We start from the raw sequence: 3,020 nt of genomic DNA on the forward strand, positions 1-3,020 counted from the left end.
ATTTGGACCATTTTCACTGAGAGGATGGGAAGTAGCCATTAACAACGGTGACACCCTACATAGAGCTTGCCATGGAAGGAACCTTGCATTATGGTATTGAGTTGAATATTACATTACAGGAATTCAGAAGACAAAACATCTCCAAAACCCCAACATATTCTCCATTACTGCACAACAAGTAATTATTTCATGCTCTTTTATTTTTCTAATAATTCAAACTGATAATTATATTTGATATCCTGACTAAGAATAATAAAATAAACATAGCTTGCTTCAAACCAATAATCTCCGTGGGATCGACCCTTACTCACGTAAGGTATTACTTTGACGACCCAGTGCACTTGCTGGTTAGTGGTACGAAATCATAAGAAATCTTGATTTTGATATTGGGATTAAAATTTCGTGCATCAAGTTTTTGCTGCCATTGCCGGGGATTGTTCGAGTTTGAACAACTAAAGGTTTATTTTATTGCTTAGATTAAGAATAATTTATTTTTGTTGCTATAGAGTCATTAAATTCTGAGTCCTTTATTCCCTTTTAAAAATATTTTCAATAATATTATTTTTCTTTATCAAATTTTTAATTTTTCGTGAGTTTAGTGTTTTGTTCTAAGTTTGGTGTCAATTACATATTTTATATTTTTCCTTTAAATTTTTGAATTTGTGCTCTTTGATCCTCAAGTTGTTCTTGTTGATTTTTCTTGTTAATCTTGAATTTTTCTTGTTCTGTGTCTTTTCTTGTTTCGCTTGTGTTTTTCCAAATCATTAGTCTTCCAAAAGGAATATACCTATTCAAAACAAGTGTTACACTTACTGCCCAATTGGCTAGAGCGTTGGTCTATGTTCTTGGTAATTGGGTATCTTCTTTTTAAAATCTGTTTAAAAAATAATTTTTCTTGATTTAATCTTGTGCCAGACTTTAAGTTTGGTGTTTTCTTGTCAATCTTTTTATAATTTTCAAAAATTTTATTGAATTTTTCTAAAAATTTTAAGTTTGGTGTTCTTTCTTTTGTTCTTGTGTTCTTGTGAATCTTCAAGGTGTTCTTGAGTCTTTCTTGTGTTTTGATCTTAAAACTTTTAAGTTTGGTGTTTCTTGGTGTTTTTCCTCCAAAATTTTCGAAAATAAGGGGCATTAGATCTAAAAATTTTAAGTCTTGTGTCTTTTGTGTGTTTTTCTCTTTCATCATAAAATTCAAAATTCAAAAAAATATATCTTTTCTAACTATTTTTAAGCTACTTTTTCGAATTTTTTTTATAAAAATTCAGATTTCAATTTCAAAATTTTTCAAATCTTATCCTTTTAAGATTTAAAAAAATATATATATATTATTATATTTTTTTGAAAATATCCTAACCATTTTCTTTCTCCTCACTTTTTTTTGAAAATCTTCATAAAATATTTTCAAATTCTTATTAATTTTTTAATTTTAATTTTCTTATTTTATCTTATTTTTATTTTGGTTTTTATTTTATTTTATTTTATTTCGAAAATCATTTTTTATTTTTTTATTTATTTATAAACTTAAAATTTAAATCCACATTACCCCCTTGATGAGCGGATAATTTATACGCTTTTTGGCATTATTTTTAGTATGTTTTAGTTAGTTTTTATTATATTTTTATTAGTTTTTATTTAAAATTCACTTTTCTGAACTTTACTATGAGTTTGTGTATTTTTCTATGATTTCAGGTATTTTCTGGCTGAAATTGAGGGACCTGAGCAAAAATCTGATTCAGAAGCTGAAAAGGACTGTAGATGCTGTTGGATTCTGACTCCCTGCACTCAAAGTAGATTTTCTGGAGCTACAAAAGCCCAATTGGCGCGCTCTCAATTGTGTTGGAAAGTAGACATCCTGGGCTTTCCAGAAATGTATAATACTCCATACTTTTCCCGAGATTTGATGGCCCAATCAGGTGTTCCAAGTCAGCTCAAGAATTTTGGCGTAAAACGCCGGAACTGGCACAAGGATGGGAGTTAAACGCCCAAACTTGCACAAAAGCTGGCGTTTAACTCCAAGAAAAGTCTCTACACATGAAAGCTTGAATGCTCAGCCCAAACACACACCAAGTGGGCCCGGAAGTGGATTTTTATGTCATTTACTCATCTTTGTAAACTCTAAGCTACTAGTTCTCTACAAATAGGACCTTTTGCTATTGTATTTAGGGAGATCCTTCGATCATGTCTTGTTGATTGAACCCTCTTTGGGAGGCTGGCCATTCGGCCATGCCTAGACCTTGTTCTTATGTATTTTCAACGGTGGAGTTTCTACACACCATAAATTAAGGTGTGGAGCTCTGCTGTACCTCGAGTATTAATGCAATTACTATTGTTCTTCTATTCAATTCAACTTATTCTTGTTCTAAGATATTCATTCGTACCCAAGAACATCATGAATGTGATGATTATGTGACGCTCATCATCATTCTCACTAATGAACGCGTGCCTTACAACCACTTCCGTTCTACAAGCAAACAAGGCTTGAATGTTTATCTCTTGGATTCCTTAATCAGAATCTTCGTGGTATAAGCTAGAATTGATGGCGGCATTCAAGAGAATCCGGAAGGTCTAAACCTTGTCTGTGGTATTATGAGTAGGATTCAAGGATTGAATGACTGTGACAAGCTTCAAACTCCTGAAGGCTGGGCGTTAGTGACAGACGCAAAAGAATCACTGGATTCTATTCCAACCTGATTGAGAACCGATAGATGATTAGCCGTGCTGTGACAGAGCGCGTTGAACATTTTCACTAAGAGGACGGGATTGTAGCCATTGACAACGGTGATGCCCAACAAACAGCTTGCCATGAAAAGGAGTAAGAAGGATTGGATGAAGACAGTAGGAAAGCAGAGAGACGAAAGGGACAAAGCATCTCCATACGCTTATCTGAAATTCCCACCAAAGAATTACATAAGTATCTTTATCTTTATTTTATGCTTTATTCATATATCATCCATAACCATTTGAATCTGCCTCACTGAGATTTGCAAGGTGACCATAGCTTGCTTCATACCAACAATCTC

Source organism: Arachis duranensis, chromosome 6 (assembly GCF_000817695.3).
Source record: "Arachis duranensis cultivar V14167 chromosome 6, aradu.V14167.gnm2.J7QH, whole genome shotgun sequence".
NCBI classification, from domain to species: Eukaryota; Viridiplantae; Streptophyta; class Magnoliopsida; order Fabales; family Fabaceae; genus Arachis; species Arachis duranensis.